Source organism: Cherax quadricarinatus, chromosome 23 (genome assembly GCF_038502225.1).
Source record: "Cherax quadricarinatus isolate ZL_2023a chromosome 23, ASM3850222v1, whole genome shotgun sequence".
NCBI lineage: Eukaryota > Metazoa > Arthropoda > Malacostraca > Decapoda > Parastacidae > Cherax > Cherax quadricarinatus.
In genome coordinates this window covers 32,491,774-32,517,012 of record NC_091314.1, presented here as the reverse complement: position 1 = coordinate 32,517,012, position 25,239 = coordinate 32,491,774, and the positions used below count along the sequence as shown (strand labels likewise).

The window sequence follows — 25,239 nt, the reverse complement described above, 5'->3', positions numbered from 1 at the left end:
CAATAACTCTAGCGCATAAGCCATACTAATACGTCGGAAACCCTGAAAGGGTTAAGACGTATGTATACAGCCGAAACAGTCAAAGAGTTAAACCAAACATTCCTCTCAAACATGACATCATCACTGCCTCCAGCCTCCTTACTGCAACATTTCATTCCCATTCCTCACACCCATATAGAAGTGTTGGTATCATTATACTCTGGTACCTTTCCTATTTTGCTTCATGGATAAATTTCTCTCTTTTTGCAACTGCTTCAACACACTACAAGCTCTCCCCTCTTCCCCTAATCATCTATTCTATGGTTTACCTCTTCTTGCATGGACCTGTCTGCCAACATATCCACTCCCATTTTTTTTTTTAATGCACCAGTCGTATCCCACTGAGGCAGGGTGACCTAAAAAGAAAAATTAAAATTTTTCTTTGTAAATTTACTCATTAATACAGGAGAAAGGGTTACTAACCTCTTGCTCCACTCCCAAATGTGTGGATATATTTGCTTTCTCCACAGCCTCTACCTCCAATTTGATATCCAGTCTTTCATTGCCTAAAGTTTTTGTTACTCTCTTCTCCTCAAGGAAGGTTCCTTGATGCTGGTGAGGGGTTCTTGATCTAGGGAATTGGATCTGTGCTTCAGTTCCTTGAATTGAGTCTGAATACCTTCCATCCCCCTTCCCACAGTTGCTGTATATCCCTATGGGTTTAGTGCTCCCCATGATTATAATTATAATTTGTTACTCTCTTCACCTTACTCTTTTCTATATTCACTTTTAATTTCTTGCCTTTAACCCTTAAACGGTCCAAACAAATCGACGTTCAAATTCGTAGTGTTACAAAAGTAGATCTACTTTTTTTTAACATATTTTCAAATGTAACCAAAAAAAAATGTAGATAAAAGTTTTTTTTTACACGTTTTCAAATGTAAAACAAAAAAGATCTACATTTTTTACATACTTTCAGATGTTGAAAAAACATATAGTATACGTTTGGACCATTTAAGGGTTAAATGCCCTCCCTGCAGAAAGTTTTAATTTCAATGTACATATGGAATCAAGTGGAGAAAAAAGACATCTAGGCATGCTGGGCTCAATGAGTATCAGGTTTTTCTGGTAAAGAGTGAAGTTAGAAAGATGATGGGGTTTTTAACCCTTAAACTGTCCAAACGTAGATCTACATTTTTTCAACATTTGAGAGTGTGTAAAAAAAGTAGATCTAAAGTAGATCTTCTTTTCTTTTTTTACATTTGAAAATGTGTAAAAAAACTTTGATCTACATTTTTTCTTTTTGTTATATTCGAAAATATGTAAAAAAAAAAACATAGATCTACTTTTGGAGCACTATGCATGTGAACATAGATCTGCTTGGACAGTTTAAGGATTAAGTGGTGAAGGCTTGAAGGGAATGGAAGGCATGGCAGATGAGCTCAGGGATGAAAAGCACATGGAACTGACTAGGAAGGTAATGTTGAAAATTACACAATCCCAAGATTAAAATGAGAATCACTCTGCACCAGCAATTAAATGGGAGAAAATTTTTAGTTTGGATAGTTTTATTAGTGGAAGATATTAGTATAGCATAGTGATTAACTCTTCCCATAAGCCTTAATGTGAAGCAAGGCCTTGAGCTCCTTAAATTACTGTATTGTTAGCTCTGTAAATCAATTAAGACTGCTGTTAACTAAATACACGTCACTCACTACTATTCTTTTTTTTTAACCACCACACTCAGGAACATGCACAGATAAACTACAGCCTTCAGTCTCATCTCTCTAATTTATTTTTCTCATTCTATACACCATATTTTACTTCAGGAAGTTAGGTTTATCAAAATGCCATTTTAAGACATTTTTTTGTCTTCGTAATTTTTTGTCTAGTAAAAACATAAAACAAATTTTAATTTATCAGAATCCTGCAGCCTAATCATATTTATAGCAAAAGGTGTTGCTATAAATTTACAGGGATAGGGAGGGGGTTACAGGAGGAAAACTCGAAGCTGCAAATAATGCAAAATGTGGTATACATAACAAATTTTGTTTCAGGGTTGGGTTTATATCGAGTTTGAGAACATATTTTTATTATATTGACTCTCACAGAAAGAAAGAAAAAAAAAATAATCGTAGCTTGGAGATGCGGAGGAGGTGCAGAGTTACTAAAAATATTATCCAGAGGGCAGATGAAGGGTTGTAGAGGTGGTTCAGACATTTAGAAAGGTTGGAACAAAATAGGATGACTTGGAAGGTGTATAAATCTGTAGTGGAGGGAAGGCAGAGTGGTGGTTGTTCTGGGAAAGGTTGGAGGGAGGGGGTAAAGGAAGGGTTTAGACATCCTGCAAGCATGTTAGATAGGAGAGAGTGGAGGTAATTGGTTTTTAAAACTTGACATGCTGTTGGAGTGTTAGCATGTTAATATTTATGAAGGAATTCAGGGGAAACCAGTTAGCCAGACTTGAGTCCTAGAGGTGGGAAGTACAGTGCCCGTACTCTAAAGGAGGGGCGGGGATATTTGCTGTTTTGAACTGTAGTATTGGCGCCCCTCTGGTGAGACAGTGATGGTGAAAGTGTTTTTTCTTTTTTGGGTCATCCTGCCTCAGTAGGAGACAGCCAATTTGTTGAAAAAATTAAATAAAGAAGAGAGATTAGCTTGGGAAAGCCATTGAGAGGGGGGGGGGGGAGAAGAAACATTGAATAATTGAATGTTTTCACTGGTTGCCCTAGAATAATAATGTTGAACAATCAGAATCCATGAATACGGAAACCCATGACCTTATGGAGCTGACTGTACATAATAAAGTACATTTTTTATATCATGGTGATTTGCAAGTTCTTTTAGCATGTTTTACAACCACTGGAAACTTATATAGTTACTGTACTGTACAAGACAGAATACTGAAGGGACACTCTGAGCATCATTCTGCTCTTGAATTTAGAAAAAGGTAATTAAATGTTTGTTTCATTGCCAAGCCCTTCTTAGCATATGTTCTAATGTTCTTTTTATTACCATAGAACCACATAAATGTAATACAGGTCCGCCATCACAAATCCGGCAATCAGTTATTCGGTTCCTTCAGTTATTTGGCACTAATTTTGGCTAGCATAATTTCAGATTTCCAGGGTCACCACACCAACCTGCTGGTACTGTTTGGTGGTGCTACTTGCTGCATAAGTCATTCCAATTTCTTTTTCTCTATTTATTGTTTTAACCTGCTTACTTTTAGCCCTAGCCATTGTTCCAATGAATAAAAGAAATGCTTCTCATTATGTAAAGCACCTACACAGTACATTATCCATTAAAGATAAGGTGGCTTTGAAGCCACTGTCAGTTGTCATGAACTCGGTCTCATGAAGCAGGAGAATATGATTTATTATTATGCTAATATCAACACTACAGCTTATTTGCCTATCACAATTGATCTAATATGACATAAGAAACAATATAAATAACATAAAACATGTTAAATACTCCAGAATAAATAATATTTGGCATAATACCGAGCAGTTCAACAGAGGTATGAAGAGGATATGGTATGCAAATACCATTCTCCTATCCCTGTCTTGGTGGCTTATATTAGAGAAAACGGAGTGTAGCACAGGGCTAACTGTCATATACACTCATACTGCACCATAAACATGAAACAAAAGTTATTTTCTCTATATAGATTATCACACATAGCAGCATATGTGTAGAGAACCTAGGATAACCCAAAAAAAGTCAGTGTGGCTTATTTTTAGTACCTGGCTTATGTTAGCCATACAGTAAGGCCCCGCTTTACGGCGTTCCACTAATATGGCGATGTCAAATTATGACCAAAATTTGCTATACGGCAAGCGGTCTTTTAAATACGGCACCCCCCCCACCCGGTTTGTTTACATTTTCCGTGACCACATCTATTATGTCAGGAAACTTTCCAAAATTTCAAGAGATTTAAAGTTACTGCATATTTTATATGTACTCTGATAATTATACTTATGTGTACCTGTACCTAAATATACTTACACACTGTGCTGGTGTGCAGGTACACATGAAAATCGCTAAGTCTCTCTCTGCTCATGACGCCAATACTACGTAATAATAATCACTCTTGGGCACACTAAATGTCTTACTTTACATCAATATAGGCATTTTCATTAATCCATCTATGATATTTTCCTCAAAATTATATATGAAACCCATTACATAGCATATAAACATGATAAATACACTCAGAATAAAAATTGATGTAAATATGAGATTTGTTTACAAAGCAGCTGTGTAGGTAGTGTCGGAAGAATTACATTTTCTCTAGTCAAACACTGGGGGGTAACTGTAGAAAAATATTATTTTCGTATGCCTTTACTCTATGTATAGCAATTCACGACCCTTGTGGGTTTAGTGCTTTTTATAATTAATAATAATAATAATATTATTATTATCAAAAAGAAGCGCTAAGCCACAAGGGCTATACAGCACTGTATAATAATAATAATAATAATTATTATTATTATTATTAATATTAATAATAATAATATTAATATTAATAATAATAATATTATTATTATTATTATTAATATTAATAATAATATTATTATTAATAATAATATTATTATTATTATTATTAATATTATTATGTCTTCATTCACTCTAAAAATGGTGTGTTGCTGTTTGTTTATTCTGAACTAACTTGTACAACTTGTACACAATGTAAGAGTATTTGTATTGTGAGGTAATTATTATTAAAATAAAAAAATATTGAGGTAAATGTTTTACAAACTCTTACAAATGGACGTGAATGAACTAAAAGTAGACACATATTAATACGCATTTATTTCGCCTGACCAAGTGATCGTCCACTACCTGTTCAGTTTGTGTTCTTACATTGTCTCAACTCTGTATCTCGTTCTCTCACTTGTTTACTCTTTCGTTAACTAGTTGGCTCTCATTGACGATGGCGTCTAAGGTTAGCTGTAATAAAAAGAGAAGTCGTCAGCCTCTTGCTTTAAGTGCCAAGTTAGAGGATGATGGTGTGCCATTCTGATTTTATTCAATAAACACCCTGCCACTCACCTCTCTCACATTAATATTAATATTTTAAGGTAAGTAATAAGTGTACTCTGTGTGTATCTTACCTTTTATTGTGTTTTTAATGCCTATTTCTATTGCTAACTTAATATAAGTTAGTGTAAACTTGTTGTCTGGCATTTATTGCATATTTTATATGCTCTGATAATAATACTTGTGGAGCCGGGTGGAGGGACAACATTACGTTTTCTCTGTTCAGCCATTAGAGAAAACGTGTATGAATCTGCGTTTGGCCCATCCACTCCCCCACTCCGCTTTTGTTTACAATTTTCGGCATGAATTATTCATTACTTCTACCTTCGTTTATGAAGGCATCTAAAGGTAGTTGTTAGAAATGATTAAATTCAGTGAACAAGGCATGTCGATGTTAATAATATGGCTCTGGGCCACAGTGTAGGTAGCCGGTAGGTGTAGCCCAGGCTACACCTACCTGCTACCTACACTGACTTTATACAAATAAATACTACTCACTTCTCTTCCTATATTAAGACTACACATATTTTAAGGTAAATAATGAGTGTACTGTATGTGCATTTTACCTCTCTGGGATGTTTTAAATATCGTATATTAACCCTTGGACTGTCGCAACCCCCAATCCTGAGGTGTCTCCTGCTGTCGCAAAATTTAAAAAAAAAAATTATTTTTTCTTATGAAATGATAGAGAATCTTTTCCCGATTGTAATGACACCAAAACTGACGGAATTATGCTCTCGCGAAGTTAGCGACCTCGGCGTATTTAAAAATCGGCAATTTCGCCCACTTTGAGCCCTATTTTCGGCTAATTCCATTGTTCCAGTTGACCAAACTCATAGCTATTTCTTTAGAACTCCATTTTTTCTATCGATTGAGTACAAGAAACTGCCCATTTACCGATTCCAACTACCCAATAATGTGGTCAGAAATTTGCAATTTGGCCAATTTCACGAAAATTAAAAAATATGACAATTTCAAAATAAGGTCCAGAATGAACAATCCAGACATTCCTGGCTGTAAAATAACATTTTCTTTGTTCATCAGTCATGTCTCCAGGCCCCTCTGATATTACTCTTGCTTTCTATTTTGAATTTTTATTCAAACAAAAAATAGAAGACTTACTGTAATAATTGTATAAATAACATGAACCCATTTATGACTGCATATTAGAATGGCTAGTTGGACATTTATTGGACAATGACATCATTTGTTTACTTTTGAACATTGGCAAAAATCAAACATTTTCCCTACTTTGAGCTCCATTTCCAGGTTCTTTTTGTAGTAAAATCAATCAAAATCACCTCTACTTCTATAATATGTTTTCCATTCTATCAAATGAGACCAAGAAAATGAGAATACAACCATAAATACTATACGAAAATAGTCCACAAAGTCGGCATTTTAATTAAAAAAAATGGTCGGAGTTTTTTTTTCTCATTATGCACTGCGTTCTCCAGGATTTTTTTATATGGCACACACTGACCACACAGACCCATTCTCTCACATGTGGGCCTACCAGCTTTCTCCTGCTTGATTTGAAGCCGCTAGAATTTATGAGTATATATATACGTCAAACACGGTACCTCGTAAGATGTATATATACGGCCGCGACAGTCAAAGGGTTAAGTATAAGATGGGGAGCCAGTGCTACCTACACCTGGGCTACCTGCACCTGACTTCCTACAAATAAGTACTACTGGCCTCTCTCCCTACATTAAGATTACAAATACTTTAAGATAAGTAATGAATTTACTGTGACTATTTTACTTTGTGTGTTTTTAATGCCTAGTTCTATTACTAACTTAATATAATTTAGTGTAAACTTGTTGTCTGGCATTTATATGCATTTATAAATGGAAAAAAAATGGAGTTCTGCCTTCCAGCGATGTCTGCTTTCCGGCAACAGCCTGGAACCTAACCCGCCGTATAAGTGGGGCCCTACTGTATATGATTTTTGGTAAATATTCGATTCCCAGCCAGGGTAGAAAGATTAGGAGTATTTGTTTACACCTGTTGTCTATGTTTACCCATCAGTAAATGGGTACCTGGGTGTTATCCTGGGACACTGACCTAATTTTCTTATAATACTCAGCATAACAAGCGGCTTTCTATACAGTAGTACGTCACTGATGTCAGCTAGGCCTTTATACCTTGTACATGTACGTGTAGTAAATAAAGATATTATTATTATTATTATTATTATTATTAGTATTATTATTATTTTGTTGGGTTATCTTATTCAAACTTGGGCAATGTATGATGGAAAGATACTTCTTCACATACACCAAAAATGAAAGAAATCAGATTATAAATAGCGGAGTCCACTTCTCAGCCATTAGCGGCCGCTTAGCGGTATATTTTTGTATGCTTGTTATGGTTATATTCTCATTTTTTCGGTCTCATTTGATAGAATGAAAGATATATTACAGAAATAGATATGATTTTGATTGCTTTCATGATGAAAAGTACCTTGAAATTGCACTCACAGTAGCAAAAATGTTCTATTCTTTAGCAAAGCTCAAGAGTAAACAAATGACGTCACTGTCCAATACCTGTCCGCCTGCCAGTCTAAATTCCAGTACGGAGTCAAGAATGGCTTGACATTATTTATACAATTATTACAATACGTAATGCAGCAGTCTGCATAACAGTAAATCTATTTTTTTGTGAATAAAAATTCCAAATGGTAAGCAAGAGTAATATAAGAGGGGCCTGTAGCCATGACTAATGAACAGAGAAAATGTTATTTTAGTGCCAGGAATGTCTGCATTGTTTATTCTGGATCCTATTTTGAAATTGGCATCTGTTGAAATTTGTGTGAAATCAGTCATATTGCCAATTTCTGACCACTTTATTGGGTAGTTGAAATAAGTGAATGGCAGTTTCTTGTACTCAGTTGACAGACTAGAAGTAAATAAGTTTATTCAGGTATACACAAATACAGTTACATAGATTATCATACATAGCAGTGTATGTATAGAGAACCTGGGATAACCCAGAAAAGTCAGACAAAGTGACTTATTTCCAGTACCTGGCTTGGGCTTGCCATATATGATTTTTGGTAAATATTTTTTTTCTCGGTTGTTTGTTGGGCTATCTCATTGAAACTTGGGCAATGTATGATGGAAAGATGGTTCTTAACGTACAACAAAAATAAAAAAGATGGATGAAAAATAAGGGAGTTAACTTCTCAGCCATTAGCCGCCTCTTTGCAGTATTTTTTCGTATGGTTTTTATGGTTGTATTCTCATTTTTTTGGACTCATTTGATAGAATGGAAGATATACTACAGAAATAGACATGATTTTGATTGCTTTCATGATGATAAGTACCTTGAAATTGAACTCAAAGTAGCGGAAATGTTTGATTTTTGCCGATGTTCAATGAACTGTGTAAGTCAAGTTGGTTAATTTTATTATGTGTATTCTAACTTAGCCACTCTGTAATTCAGGAAACTCAGTAATCTGGCACACTACAGGTCCCAGTGATGCCGGGTTTGTGATGGACGACCTGTAATAGAAAGTCTTATGAAATGCTGAACATTGTTAAGATTGCTTTTAAATGAAACCTCTCATTAATGGGTTTTGGCCATCTTGGACAAAAATTGGCCAAACAAATTATTGTAATTCTGCATTTTGGCCATAGTGAGTGTGTGGTTGTCTTCTGAAGTATTGAGCCAAGTCCTTTAACTCCAGCATTTGTCCAGTACGGGTCAGTGGCCATGTTCAGGACCTGTCCATTTCCATTGTTTCCTGAGCCATTGGCCTCCTGTGCCAGTTTACTGTTTGTACTCACTCATGCATACCCTCATCACTCAAGTTTATAATTTTCCCTGGATATAGAGTATTGTGTGTGACATTATTAACATATTAAGTAAAATGCAATTCACAATGGCTCTTCAAGCAAGTGATGGTGCTAGGAGAAACTCTGTGGTTCTCAGTGTTCAGGAGAAACTTGAATGAGACTGAGTCTGGTGTCTCAGTGGCACAGGAATGTGAGAAATATGGAGTTAAAAAATAAACTGTGTCTAATACCCATAGAAGCAAGGACAAACTTACAGACTATGCACCTGAACTGAATGTAGATGCTAGCCCTTAAGGTTCAAAAGATGGTCCTAGAAAGCATTTGAAAATGGTACATTATAAAAAGTCTGAAGCGGCAATGCTTATACGACATGTTCAACAATGTTTTGTTGGTGATAATGATCATTGTGTTAATCTTTGTTCTGTTGCTCATAAGCTAGTGAAGTATACAAACAGAATTTCAAGCAAGTGATGGTTGGCTCTGGTGCTTCTGTAATTGCCACGACTTGAGTAATGTGAAGGCATATGGCAAGGCTGGCAGTGCACCAACAGACAAAATTGAGCCATTCAGATTAAATAATCTGATAGACAGTGAGACGCTCTTTTCTCAACTGTATAATGCTGATGAGACTGGTCTCTTTTGGCATTCATTCCCAACACACTAGCCTTTCAGCATGAAGATAGAACATCAGCTTTATGTTGTACTTCTACTGATGGTTCTCACCACTTGAAATTGACAGTCACAGGCATATCAGCACAGCCTTGTGCTGATGCAGAAATTGCAGAGCAGTTTGCTGGCATAGAAGAACAAGGTAGTGATGATAATGAAGAAGAGATTGAGAGGCTACCAAAGCTGTCAGTTGTACAAGATGCAGTTGATGATCTCATTAGGTGTATATACAGGTCTCCCTCCACATTCGCGAGGGTTAGGGGATCAAGAACCTCACGAATGTTGTAAAATCACGAATGTTTGGTGCACAAATATATTGTAGGTAAATATAATAATAACGTTTACTTAGCCTAACAATACTGCTTCCTTAACCTATTGAACCATGAACAATCATAAAACACATGAAAACATGTAAAATATTGTACTGGTGCAGGCCTTTGGTAAAGAAGGTGAGAAAGACTATAGAATTCAAGAAAGAACTCGTAGCAGAGTACCAGAGTGGAGGAGGAAGAGAGAGGGGAGAATGTGCCTTCTTCAGTGATTCAGTGATTCTACAATATGTATGATACTAAAGCAGCATGAGTCGGTTACGGCTATAGTGCCAGCCAGCGATAAAGTGTAGCGTTAACAGTGTAGCAAGTAACTTAAGTGATTAATTGATAGAAAAAGGACAGCACAAACCTAACTCCTCCAATGTTGTTGGAGTTATATAGGGCTACTGACAACACCACCACTATGTATGGCTTATGCTCTCAGTGGCCCTTATACACCCAGCAACAACAACACAGCAACACTCGTGACATACTTAATGACATATTTTATTCATTCTAGATTATATGTCATGTTTCTGTGTTATTAATATTGTTTATTATGCCATATTAGATGAATTGTGATAGATAAATAAGCCATAGAGCTGATTTTAGTGTCATATTGAAGGACTATCTTGTCCTATCTCCAAACAAACTCTGCCACTGCCACAATTCCTAACACAAATAATGACGTATTTTAAATATGATTGGGCAGCTGGGCATTCGCGAATGTTCGAAGCCCACGAAAGTGGAACTCACGAATGTGGAGGGAGACCTGTACTGGCCTGAGAAATGTAAAGTGAAGGCCCATTAACCTCACTTACTAATTCTTAGAGAATGTATCACAGGGGACCAGCATCAACATGGTAAACAATTAAAGCAGAATACATTCTTTAACCCCTTAACTGTCCAAACATAGATCTACGTTCTTACTGCTAGTGCTCCAAACATAGATCTGCGTTTTATTTTTCCTGCCTCCAAATTTGGCATGATTGGCCTGAGATGCCTGGTCAGCATAGAATGGGTCTTAACACTTAGTGTGTGCTGTATTAAAAAAATCTGGGACCACTTAGTACCTGGTGGGAGCACCAATTCAGTTGAGTGCCTGCTAGAGCAAACAACGTGGCATACACCAGGGATTCACTGATGTCATGTTGTATTAACCCTTTGAGGGTCGGTCACATACTTGTATGTCATTGCAGCTAGGGTTGGTCACGTACTTGTACACGTAAATTCTAGCGCCTTCAAATCCGGTGGAAGAAAGCTGGCAGGCCTACATATGACAGAATGGGTCTGCATGATCACTGTGCACAGCATAAAAAAAATCCTGAAGCACACAGTGAATAATGAGGAAAAAAAACTCCAACCGCATTTTTGGTTTAAAACGGCAACTTTTGAGTGTATTTTCACATGGTATGTATTTATGGTTGTATCCTCATTTTCTTGATCTCATTTGATAGAATGAAAGATATATTACAGAAACAGAGATGATTTTGATTGGTTTCATGATGACAAGTGCACCTTGAAATTGAGCTGAAAGTAGTGAAAATGTGCAATTTTTGCCGATGTTCAGGAGTAAACAAATCATGCCACAAGTCCAATACACGTCAACTGGTGAGTCTAATATTCTTTCACAAGTGCGCTGATATTATTTATACTGTTTTTGCAATGATGCAGTAGTATACATAACAGTAAATCTTCTATTTTTTGTGAGAATAACAATTCAAAATGGAAAGCAAAAGTAATGTAAGAGGGACCTGGAGATGTGACTAATGTACAGATAATGTGTTACTTTAGTACCAGGAATTGCCAATTTCTGACCACTTTAATGGGTAGTTGAAATCAGTAAATGGGTGGTTTCTGATACTCAATCGATAGAACAAATGGAGTTTAAGTGAAATAGCTATGATTTTAGTCAACCGGAACATTGGAATTGGCTGACAATAGGGCTCAAAATGAGTGAAATTGCTGATGCATAAATATCATCTAGACCACTAACTTTGCGAGACCATAATTCCATAGGTTTTCGGTGTCATTATGATCAGAAAAAGATTCTCTACCATTTCATAAGAAAAAAAAATTTTTTTTTTTCAAAAATATTTTGACCCTGTGAACGAGTTTGGGAGAGGGCCTCTCGACCCTCAAAGGGTTAACACTCCCCTTTTAAGAGGAAAGTGAAGTTGGCCCTGAGTTTAGTGACTTGGAGATGGATGTGGCCACAAATGGCCAAGGAAACAAAAAAAAACGATAATAACCCATGTGCAACATTTGTGCAACATCCTTTCAATTTTGATACCACTGGTAGTTTCATCCTGCCAGAATGTCCTATAACCTATGCCCTAAGAAAAGAGAAACAAATCTGGAGCATGTGTAATACGCGTTTGGCAGGCTGGCTGGGTGGGTGGCCAGCTGGCTGGCTGATTGACTTTGGCTGTCAGTGGTCAGTACGCTGAGGTCAGTGGTCACCTGCGGTCATACCTGCCTAAGCTCTTGGGAGTTAGCGTGGGATGTTACCAAGCACCATGGCTTGTTGTAGTGTTTTAGAATCCCAGGTTCAAGTGTTGAAAAAGGAGATTCTACTTCTTCAGGAGGAAAATAGGAGGCTGAAGCTTCGCATAGATGAGTTTGGGAGCGAGTGTGAGAAGGATTTAGCTGGTAAGGAAGGAGTGGTCACCAGCAGTGATAGTGGCAGCCGCTTTAAGTGGCAAGTGGTTCACAGTTCAGGAAGAAGGAAGATGAGGAGAGTTAATAGAGAAGATGTGAAGGTAGGAAACCGATTCTCTGTTCTCCAAGACAAGTGTACTTCAGTGGTTAGTGAGGTTGAAGGTACCACTGATTCCCCTGCTAATCAAGGTAAGAATATTTTAATAGTAGGCGATTCTCAGGTAAGATATATGGACCGTGCATTTTGTAACAGAGACAGAAAGGTCAGACAGAGAGTGTGCCTTCCTGGAGCTGGTGTTGGTGACATAGTCAGCAGGTTGGATAATATTATGGCAGGTAATGGGAACAAGCCCATTATCTGTCTTAGTGCTGGGGGTAATGACATTGGGAAGGGCAGGAGAGAGGAGCTGCTGGATAAGTACAGTTAGCCGTAGAAGTAGTTAGGTCTAAGGGAGGGATCCCAGTCATATGTAGCATCTTGCCTAGAAAGGGAGTGGGCAATGAATGGATGTCTAGGGCAATTGATATAAATTGCTGGCTAGACAGGTACTGCAAGGAACTTGCAATCCCATTCATTGATAACTGGGACCTATTCTTTGGCAAACGTGATATGTATGCAAGGGATGGAGTTCATCTCTCTGGGGATGGAGTGGTTGCATTAGCCAATTCAATTGAGCGGGTAAATGATGACTTGTCTAGGAATGTAAACTGATAGATTATAGAGGTATGAGTGTTTGTGGGAAACAATCAGGCTGCAGCATTAGGGTTAAAAACAGCAGTTATTACTGGGATACCTCAGGGATATGTCTAAAAGACAATATTCAAAATAAAGTTGCTAGTAATGGCAAATCAATTGATCAACAAACAAAGAGAGATAGTAGAGGGCGACGAGTGACTAGCTCCCTTAAGGTTTACTATACAAATAGTAGGAGTCTAAGAAATAAGATAGATGAGCTAAGATTACTTGCAAGTTTAGGTAATATAGATATTATTGGTATAACAGAGACCTGGTTCAACCTGAAAGATAGATAAATGCCTTCTGAATGCAACTTACAGGGTTATAAACAATTCCACACTGATAGGGTCAACAAGAAGGGTGGTGGTGTGGCGATGTACATCAGAGAAAATTTAAATTATTGTCTTAGACATGATATAAGATTAGAAACATCGAACACAGAATCTGTTTGGCTACAGTTTCTCAAGGGACGTGACAAATTAATTTTGGGTGTGATTTATAGGCCCCCAAACCTTGATAGGGAGGGCAGTAAGCTGTTATGGGACAAAATTCATAAGGCATTTGGATATGAAAATGTTGTGATAATGGGAGATTTTAACTTTAGACAAATTGATTGGAACAATATGACAGGAAATCTTGAGTCTAGTGACTTTCTTGATACAGTTCAGGATTGCTTTTTAGAACAGGTTGTGACAGAACCAACTAGAGGAAACAATCTGCTTGACTTGATTCTTGCCAACAAAGATTCACTAATTAATAATCTTGAGGTTAATGATGAGCTTGGGGAAAGTGATCACAAATCACTTAGTTACAATATATCATGGAATTGCCCAGATAACTGCAATCAAATCTCTGTCCCAGATTTTCGCTTGGCCGACTTCATGGGACTGAAAAATTACCTGGGTTGACTAAATTGGGATGCCTGACTATGGGTCAGGTAGGTGATCTTAGTTGCCGATATGACGTTTTTCAGAACGTAGGTCTAGCTGCCCAGACAACTTTTGTTCCGAGTAGGGAAATTAGATCTAACAAAAATGATCCCAAATGGATGAACAATAGATTAAAACATCTCATTGGTCAAAAGAGAGGCATATATAGGCATATCAAAAGAGGGGATGGGCAGTTAAGAAATCAATATATTCAATTAAAGAGAGAAATAAAGAAAGGAATAAGAAAAGCAAAATGGGATTATGAGGCTAAGGTTGCAAGGGATTCAAAGATTAACCCAAAAGGGTTCTTTCAGGTATACAGAATTAAGATTAGGGACAAGATTGGCCCACTTAAGAGTAACTCTGGTCAGATCACTGACAGTGATAAGGATATGTGTGAAATTCTCAATACCTACTTCCTCTCAGTTTTTACCCAGGAAAATACTAGCGATATTCCTGAAATAATAGATTATGTAAAACAGGATGATAATAAACTATGTACGATTGAGGTAACTAGTGACATGGTCCTCAGACAAATAGAGAAACTAAAACCTAACAAATCCCCAGGCCCTGATGAACTCTTTGCAAGGGTGTTAAAGGAATGTAAAGAGGAACTTAGCAATACATTTGGCTAATCTTTGTTACATATCACTACAAACTGGCATAGTGCCTGATAAGTGGAAAATGGCAAATGTAATACCTATTTACAAGGCAGGTGATAGGTCCTTGGCTTCAAACTATAGATCAATAAGCCTTACCTCCACAGTGAGAAAATTTATGGAATCAATAATTGCCGAAGCAATTCATAGCCATCTTGACAGGCACAGATTGATTAATGAATCTCAACACGGTTTTACAAAGGAGCGTTCCTGTCTTAAGAATTTACTAACTTTTTTCACTAAGGTGTTTGAGGAGGTAAATCATGGTAATGAATATGATATTGTGTATATGGACTTCAGTAAGGCTTTTGATAGAGTTCCATACCAGAGGCTATTGAGGAAACTTAAGGCACATGGAATAGGAGGAGAAATTTTTTCCTGGGTAGGCATCGCTGACAAATAGACAGCAGAGAGTTTGTATAAATGGGGAGAAATCAGAATGGGGGCACGTCACAAGCGGTGTTTTTTCAGGGGTCAGTGTTGGGCCCATTGCTGTTCACAATTTACATAAACAACACAGATGAGGGAATAAATAGCGACATAAGCAAATTTGCTGATGACACCCAAATAGGCCGTCCAATTCATTCTAATGAGGACACTAGAGCACTCCAGGATGATTTGAATAGACTGATGCAATGGTCAGAGAAATGGCAGATGCGGTTTAATGTTGATGAATGCAAAGTTCTAAATGTTGGACAGTTAAATAACCATGCCACATATAAACTAGATAATGTAGATCTTAATACTACTGATTGCAAAAAGGATTTAGGAGTTCTGGTTAGCAGTAATCTAAAACCAAGACAACAGTGCATTAGTGTTCGCAATAAAGCTAACAGAATTCTTGGCTTCATATCTAGAAGTATAAATAATAAAAGTCCTCAGGTTGTTCTTCAACCCTGTATATCCTTGGTTAGGCCTCATTTAGACTATGCTGCTCAGTTCTGGTCACCGTATTACAGAATGGATATAAATGCTTTGGAAAACGTACATAGGAGGCTGACAAAGATGATCCTATGTATCAGAAATCTTCCCTATGATGATAGACTGAGGGCCCTGAATCTGCACTCTCTCGAAAGGCGTAGAATTAGGGGGGATATGATCGAGGTGTATAAATGGAAAACAGAATAAATAAAGGAGATGTAAATAGCGTGCTGAAAATTTCCAGCCAAGACAGGACTCGTAGCAATGGTTTCAAGTTGGAAAAATTCAGATTCAGGAAGGATATAGGAAAGCACTGGTTTGGTAATAGAGTTGTGGATGAGTGGAACAAACCCCCATGTACAGTTATTCAGGCTAAAACGTTGTGTATTTTTAAAAATAGGTTAGATAAATACATGAGTAGGTGTGAGTTGGACCTGACTAGCTTGCTCTGCTGGGTCTGGTGCAGTGCTCCATCCTTGAGTGGAAGTGACCAGAACTGGGTGGGTCATTGGGCTAATCCGGGGGGGTGGGTCATTGGTCTTATCCGGGGGGGGGGACATGGACCTGCTCCGCATGGGTCAGTAGGCCTGTTGCAGTGTTCCTTATTTATTTATTTATTTATTTATTTGAACATGACACAGAGTAGTGCAAATGAATACAGTTAAGTGCAATATGCCAAAGCCCCTTGTATGCAGAGCATTATGGACAGGCTTAAAATTAACTTAAGATTAACTAAGTAGTGATATATTCAGTGGTAAAACATTATTGTAAACAGATAACAATTAAGCACAAATGAGTACAAGGAGGCTTTAGGAAAGGTAGGGGGTGTGTGGACCAGGTGTTTACAGTGAAACATATAAGTGAACAGTATTTAGATAAGGCTAAAGACATCTTTGTGGCATTTATGGATTTGGAAAAGGCGTATGACAGGGTGGATAGGGGGGCAATGTGGCAGATGTTGCAGGTGTATGGTGTAGGAGGTAGGTTACTGAAAGCAGTGAAGAGTTTTTACGAGGATAGTGAGGCTCAAGTTAGAGTATGTAGGAAAGAGGGAAATTATTTCCCAGTAAAAGTAGGCCTTAGACAAGGATGTGTGATGTTACCGTGGTTGTTTAATATATTTATAGATGGGGTTGTAAGAGAAGTAAATGCGAGGGTCTTGGCAAGAGGCGTGGAGTTAAAGGATAAAGAATCACACATAAAGTGGGAGTTGTCACAGTTGCTCTTTGCTGATGACACTGTGCTCTTGGGAGATTCTGAAGAGAAGTTGCAGAGATTGGTGGATGAATTTGGTAGGGTGTGCAAAAGAAGAAAATTGAAAGTGAATACAGGAAAGAGTAAGGTTATGAGGATAACAAAAAGATTAGGTGATGAAAGATTGGATATCAGATTGGAGGGAGAGAGTATCGAGGAGGTGAATGTATTCAGATATTTGGGAGTGGACATGTCAGCGGATGGGTCTATGAAAGATGAGGTGAATCATAGAATTGATGAGGGGAAAAGGGTGAGTGGTGCACTTAGGAGTCTGTGGAGACAAAGAACTTTGTCCTTGGAGGCAAAGAGGGGAATGTATGAGAGTATAGTTTTACCAACAGCATGGGTGATGAATGTTGCAGCGAGGAGAAGGCTGGAGGCAGTGGAGATGTCATGTCTGAGAGCAATGTGTGGTGTGAATATAATGCAGAGAATTCCTAGTTTGGAAGTTAGGAGGAGGTGCGGGATTACCAAAACTGTTGTCCAGAGGGCTGAGGAAGGGTTGTTGAGGTGGTTTGGACATGTGGAGAGAATGGAGCGAAACAGAATAACTTCAAGAGTGTATCAGTCTGTAGTGGAAGGAAGGCGGGGTAGGGGTCGGCCTAGGAAAGGTTGGAGGGGGGGGGGGTAAAGGAGGTTTTGTGTGCGAGGGGCTTGGACTTCCAGCAGGCATGCGTGAGCGTGTTTGATAGGAGTGAATGGAGACAAATGGTTTTTAATACTTGACGTGCTGTTGGAGTGTGAGCAAAGTAACATTTATGAAGGGGTTCAGGGAAACCGGCAGGCCGGACTTGAGTCCTGGAGATGGGAAGTACAGTGCCTGCACTCTGAAGGAGGGGTGTTAATGTTGCAGTTTAAAAACTGTAGTGTAAAGCACCCTTCTGGCAAGAAAGTGATGGAGTGAATGATGGTGAAAGTTTTTCTTTTTCGGGCCACCCTGCCTTGGTGGGAATCGGCCAGTGTGATAATAAAAAAAAATAATGAGTATTACAAAGACAGGTCATATGGTCATTTACTGTATTGCTGTGCATTCAGTAGAATGGAGTATTCTGTTGGGTAATGTAATAAAAAAAATAACAAAGTTTGATTTGGGTATCAGGTTAAACATTTATGAGATACAATTATGAGAAACATTTATGAGATACAATTTTTAAGATACAATTATTCAGTATTTATTTGGTTGTGGGTGAGTAAGTGATTTTTGAGAAGAGACTTGAATATATAAACAGACAGTGTTTCTTTTATATTTACAGGTAATGAATTCCAGATTTTAGGGCCTTTTATGTGCATTGAGTTTTTGCATAGCGTGAGATGGACACGAGGAACATCAAAGAGTGATCTGTGCCTTGTGTTATGGTCATGTGTTCTGTTGAGGTTGGCAAAGAGATGTTTGAGGGGACGGTTTATATCCGAGTTAAGTGTTCTATGTATGTAATAGGTGCAGTAATAAGTATGGATATTTTGTATGGTGAGTAGGTTTAGTGTTTTGAATATTGGTGGAGTGTGCTGCCTGTAGTGGGAATTTGTTATCATTCTGACTGTAGCCTTTTGTTGGGTAATTAGTGGTCTGAGATGGTTAATTGTTGTTGGGCCCCATGCACAAATTCCATAGGTGAGATAGGGGTAAATAAGTGAGTGATATAGGGCCAGGAGGGCTGACTGTGGAACATAGTACCGTATCTTCGATAGTATGCCTATGGTCTTGAAAATTTTCTTGGAAATTTGCTGTATATGTGTTTGAAATTTGAGTCTATTATCAAGGTGGATTCCTAAGAATTTTTCCTCTGTGAGTTTTGTGATAGGTGATCTGTTTATCATTATGTTAAGAGGGACATCTGTAGCTCTGTTACCAAACTGAATGAAGTAGGTTTTGTCAATGTTTAGAGTAAGTGTGTTAGTCCTCATCCAGGTAGATATTTTCTGTAATTCGGTATTTACAGTATTGGCTAGCATGACTGGGCTCGGGCGAGAGAAGACGTATGCAGTGTCATCTGCAAATAGTGTGGGTTTGAGTAGTTGTGATGCATTTGGTAGGTCATTTATGTATATGAGAAAGAGAAGAGGGCCAAGGACACTTCCCTGTGGGACACCAGCTGGAATTGGCTGTGCAGAAGAGTTTGCCCCATTTGTGTATACATATTGGCTTCTGTTGCCGAGATACGACTTTAGGTAGTTGAGGGAGTGCCCTCTTATACCATAGTGTGATAATTTTATATGGAGCAAGTCATGGTCAACTGTATCAAAAGCTTTACATAAGTCAATGAAGATCCCCAGTGGGACTTCTTTTTTCTCTATTGCAGTGTATATATGTTCTAGCATGTGTATAATAGCATCATTAGTATTTTTATTAGGCCTGAACCCAGATTGACAGGGGTTGACTATGTTGTGGGAGATGAGGTAGAAATAGATTCGCTTATGAATTAATTTTTTGAAGATTTTAGAGAGAGGGTGTAAGTTGGATATTGGCCTATAGTTATTCAAGTCTGTTTGGTCTCCTCCTTTATGAATCGGGGTGACCCTTGCTATATTGAGAACTGTAGGGAAGGTAGAGAATTCGATGGATTTGTTAAAGAGTGTTGCAATGATTGGTGATAGCACTTGTGATGTTTTTTTATATATAAAGGGTGGTAAGGTATTTAAATCTCCTGTCTTGTTATTTAGTGTGTTGATAATAAGGGAGACTTCAGTTGGGTTAGTCGGAGCTAGGAACAGTGTGTTCGGGTAGCTGCCAGTGAGGTAGTCATTATGTTCTTATGTCTCTACCTCCGTCTGTCTGTATCTGTGTTTATCCCTGTCTCTGTCTATCCCTGTCTCGCAGGTACACATAAATAATTATTATAGTGTAAATAACCTACGATAACCCAAAAAAAATCCAGACAAAGTGCTATTCTGTGCTTGTAGATATAGTGCATAATAAGCATTTTCACTTGATCAGAAATCAGACGTGACAATTCTGTATTGTGTGTAATACCTGTTGGTTTATAAGCGGCTCTCTCTCTCAGACAGAAAGACACATGAGCAGAGACAGAGATGGGATAAACATTGGTAATAAATACCGACAAGTTGGTTTAGAAAAACACATAAACAAACACTAGGACATACACCTACCATCCGACTTACGACCGAGTTCGGTTCCGAGAACCGGTCATAAGTCAAAATGGTCGTAAGTCGAACTTTACTACTGAATACAAACAAAACATTTTTGTATTGACTTTATTTTATTGTTTTATTTTGGTATTTCATGTTTTACTTTACTTTTTATGTTGTTAGTACTGTATTTTATACTGTAAGGTTTAGGATAAACACTGTGTACAACAGAAATAGTTATTTATTTTCCAGAAATTTGGCATAAAAAACACGGTCGTAAGTCGAGTGGTTATAAGTCGAGCAGGTTGTAAGTCGGTAGGTGTATTTATTAGAAAACATTTCGGTCCTGAGACCTTGATCACTTCTAACATACAGAGGTTAAAAGACAGTATATGTATATAGGCAGAGAGTGAGGTGTGAGTGATGCATGGTGACCTGAAGAATGCTGTATTGGGATGAGGATGGGTAGATGATGAGATCATGTGACTCCTGTGTTGCTGGGTAGGTGGTGCTTTGCCTGGTTGAGCATCGTGTATGCTAATGTTTTAGAAATTTTGTGGTTTCCAGTGTTATGTTCTGTTGTGATAGATATTTTTATGTGTAACAGTGAAAACAAATAAAAAAAGGCAGTGCACGATCATCAAATGTCACTCCACCGCTGCTCTGTCCGCAGTGAAGTGACACTCGTCTTACATAAGAACATAAGAATGTAGGAACACTGCAGAAGGCCTACTGGCCCATACGAGGCAGGTCCTTATCAAAACAACATCTACCTAAAGCTACCCAAGAAATAACTCCCGTACCCCGTGACACCAATCAAACCCAGCCCCTCCCACTCATATATTTGTCCAGTCTCTTCTTAAAGCTACCCAAGGTCCTAGCCTCTATCACCCCACTGGGAAGACTGTTCCACGCATCTACAACTCTGTTAGAAAAACCAGTACTTACCTATGTCCTTTCTAAATCTAAATTTATCCAACTTAAATCCATTATTCCTGGTTCTTACCTGGTTCGACACCCTCAGTACTTTATTAATGTCTCCCTTGTTTATCATGTACATCATGCTTCAAGGAGTTTCATGTATACTCTAGCATGTCTAAAACATTGCTGGGGCCTATAAATATAGTGTACTTTGTATATATTTCTAGACAGTAGTATGTGACCAAGTCAGGTGAATATGTTCACCTGTCATTGTGTTTGTGACTATTTGAGTACTATTTCAGTACCTAATATTAGTGTCAGAACAAACATTGGCTATGAAATCACAAGAACTACTGCAAGTTGTAATTATCAGAACATAAAAATTCTATAAATAAAAAAAAAAACAAGAAAAAAAGGTGCAGTGGACCCTCGGTTATCGGCCGTAATCCGTTCCAGAAGGTCAGCCAATAACCGAAATGGCCGAAAACCGAATTAATATTTCCCATAAGAATTAATGGAAATACAATTAATATGTTTTAGACAAAAATATTCACAAAAACAAATAATTTTTTAACAATTATGAAAGTTTTACATACCTTTACTGAAGGCTAATGCTGACTTCTGGAAGATAGGGAAGAGGAAAGAGGGAGGAGTTAGTGTTTGGAAGGGGAATCCCCCTCCATAAACACTTAAGGTAGCAAAGCCTTCTCTGGGGTTACTTCCCTTCTTTGTCTTTTAATGCTACAGTGACCAGCTTGAGAGTCACTGGACCCCTGTCCATAGAGGTCTGTTTCTGGCATCTCTTTAAGATTTCCCTGAAGTGGGACAGGGTTTTGTCACTAAACATGTTGCAGATATGGCTTCGGTTTGGTCAGGGTGGTGTTTCTCTACAAAAGCTTGCACCCTAGTCCACATTGCACACACTGTCATTTACTGCTACAGTACATGCATTACTAACCTTAAAATACATATTTGTAGTCTTAATGTAGGGTAAGAGGTGAGTAGTATTTATTTCTAGGAAGTCAGTGTAGGTGGCAGTAGATGTAGGTACAGTACAAGTATGTAGCCCCCCTCCCTGGGCTACACTACACATCTATATTACACTACACAGCCATATTATTGCACTACACAGGCATATTATTACCATATTCACTGAGTTTAATCATTTCTAACAACTGCCTTTAGATGCCATCATAAACAAAGGGAGAAGTAATGAATAATTCATGCCAAGAATTGTAAACAAATGCATATGAAGGGCAATTACTGCACCAGTCGCCAGATTCACAGTTTTCTCAAATGCTGCATCAGAGAAAACATAATGTTTACTCTCCATCCCACTCTCCACTCAATAACATATAAACAATGCATGTTTATATGCTATGTTTATATGCTACATGATATGTAACGTGTTTCTTATATAATTTTGAAGAAAATATCGTTGATGGATTAATGAAAATGTCTGTATTAACGTAAAATAAGACAATGTGCCGAAGAGTGATTATTAACCCTTTGACTGTTTCGGTCGTATATATACGTCTTACGCACCACTGTTTCTGACACATTTGTACGTGTAAATTCTAGTGGCTTCAAATCAAGCGGGGGAAAGCTGGTAGGCCCACATGTGAGAGAATGGGTCTGTGTGGTCAGTGTGCACCACATAAAAAAATCCTGCAGCATGCAGTGCGTAATGAGAAAAAGCAAACTCTGACCGTTTTTTTGGATTAAAACACTGAATTTGAGGTGTATTTTCGTATAGTATTTATCATTGTACTCTTGTTTTCATGGTCTCAGGTGATAAAATGGAAAACATATTACAGAAATAGAGATGATTTTGATTACTTTCACTATGAAAACGACCTTGAAATTGAGTTCAAAGTAACGGAAATGTTCTATTTTTACCAATGTTGAGGAGTAAGCAAATCACACCACACGTCCAATACACTTCAACTGGGGAGTCTAATATTCTTTCACTAGTGCACTGATATTATTTATACCATTTTTACAATAATGCAGTAGTCTGCATAACAGTAAATTTTGTATTTTTTTGTATGAATAAAAAGTCCAAATAGAAAGCAATAGTAATATAAGGGGGGCCTAGAGACATGACTAATGGACAGCGGATATGCTATTTTAGTGCCAAGAATGTCTACATTGTTTATTCTGGACCCTATTTTGAAATTGGCATCTTTTTTAATTTGCGTGAAATTGGCCAAATTGCCAATTTCTGACCACTTTTTTGGGTAGTTCAAATCGGTAAATGGGTGGTTTCTTGTACTCAGCTGATAGAAAAAATGGAGTTCTAAAGAAATAGCTATGAGTTTGGTCAACTGGAACAATGGAATTGGCCAAAAACAGGACTCAAAATTGGCAAAATCACCGATGCGTGTATGTCGCCGAGACCGCAAACTTCGTGGGAGCGTAATTCCGTGAGTTTTCTACCAAATTTCGTACTTTTGGTGTCATTACAATTCGGAAAAGATTCTCTATCATTTCATGAGAAAAAAATAATTTTTCTTTTTTCCAAAAATTTATCCACGTAGAATGGCAATTTCAGAAAGGGGCTTGCGACAGTCAAAGGGTTAAATATACATCGTATATAATAAACATTGCATGTTTATATGCTATGTAACGTGTTTCTTACATAATTTTCAAGAACATATCATAGATGGATTAATGAAAATGTCTATATTAACGTAAAATAAGACATTTAATGTGGCAAAGAGTGATTATGAAATATACATCACATATAATAAACATTGCATGTTTATATGCTATGTAACATGTTTCTTATATAATTTTGAAGAAGATATAATAGATGGATTAATGAAAATGTCTATTAACGTAAAATAAGACATTTAATGTACCAGTGATAATTATTAAATATACATCGCATATAAACATTGCATGTTTTCATATACAGTGGACCCCCGACCAATGAAGGCATCGTCTAACGATAAATTCGACTAACAAAGCATTTGATCATAAAAATTTTGGCCCGACCAACGGTGAAAAACTCGACCAACATGATTTGTCCCGAACCTGTCTGTTTAGCCTTAGTGCCTCAGCTGCCCTGCCATCAGCTAATGTGCCATTGTTTAAAGACAGGGCAGATGGTTCCACGCATATATTCGATACATTTTGTATTATTCCATTGCTTTTAGCGCTTATAACTGCTAAATAAGCCACCATGGGCCCAAAGAAAGCTTCTAGTGCCAACCATGTGGTAAAAAGGGTGAGAAATACTATTGAAATACTATCATACCATGGTCAGCTGATGCTGCACCGAGGTCAGCTGCTACTGCACCACAGTCAGCTGTACTTCTCGAAGATGTGGAGAGACTGTTATTGGTGTGGCTTATCGAGAATACCGAGAAACAATTAACCCCAGAGGGTTAGCCACCCAGGATACCCCTAAAAAATGAGTGTGTCATCAAGGACTGTCTAACTTATTTCCATTGGGGTCCTTAATCTTGTCCCCCAGGTTACGACCCACGCCAGTCGTCTAAAACCCAGGTGAACAGGAAAAAATGCCTGGAACTAGTGCTCATATTGGTGAATAAAAGGCCAGCAAATGTTGGTTTGAGAGATTTAAGAATCGTAATGCCATACACAGTGTGACAAGGCATGGCGAAGCTGAAAAATTCCAACCCCAATAAGTGTTCAATTGTGACAAAACAGGCCTGTTCTGGAAAGCTCAGTGGACAGATTTGTAGTGTGACAGAGGTCCAGTGACACAAGCTGTTCCCAAATTAATACACCTCCATCTCCCCTCCTCCCCTCTCATCACTCATCACTACATCTTCAATAAAGGCATCATTTATTCTTCATTTAGTACAGTACAGTATTAATTGTGAATGTATCCTTCTTTTTCTGTGTAGGAAAATGTATATTTCATGTCAATTCTTTTTTTTTTCATACTTTTGGGTGTCTGGAACGGATTAATTAGATTTCCATTATTTCTTATGGGGAAAATTAATTCGACCAACAATAAATTCAACTAACGACAAGCTCTCTGGAATGGATTAATATCATTGGTCGAGGGTCCACTGTACTATGTAAAGTGTTTCTTTGGGCCCATGGTTGCTTTTTTTGCAGTTGTACTCAATCAATAACTACAAAAAACAATGGATTACAGTGGACCCCCGCATAGCGACTTTAATCCGTGCAAGAGGGCTGGTTGTTATGCGAAATGTTCGGTATGCCAATGAATTTTCCCCATAAGAAATAATGGAAATCAAATTAATCCGTGCAAGACACCCAAAA

General features: G+C 37.8%; 1 protein-coding gene across 2 annotated transcripts in view; it reads left to right on the top strand.

The window, feature by feature from the left end:
• dom (domino helicase) overlaps positions 1-25,239 on the top strand; it is a 479,765-nt gene that overhangs the window by 309,289 nt on the left and 145,237 nt on the right. The gene's annotated exons all lie outside the window — the stretch shown is intronic.